The following is a 208-nucleotide window of genomic DNA, read 5'->3' as shown; positions in this document are numbered from 1 at the left end:
TGCTGCTTCTGTTGCTGCTCTTGTTGCTGCTATTGGTGCCGCTGGGTGCGTTGCTGCAGCAGCGGCTGGCCAATGTTCTGTTCCTGCTGTTGCTGCTGCTACCTGAACTGCACCAGCTGCAGCAGCAGCAGCAGCAGCAGAGCAGCATCTTACCTGCTTAAGGCCCGTCATAAAGGGGGGCCCTGACGGCTGTAGGGCCCCCCTACCA

The sequence above is a fragment of the Eimeria mitis genome, genomic scaffold, assembly GCF_000499745.2.
Source record: "Eimeria mitis Houghton genomic scaffold, Emh_scaff2254, whole genome shotgun sequence".
Lineage (NCBI taxonomy): Eukaryota > Apicomplexa > Conoidasida > Eucoccidiorida > Eimeriidae > Eimeria > Eimeria mitis.
The sequence above is the reverse complement of the archived record's forward strand: the minus strand, read 5'-3'. Positions refer to the sequence as shown.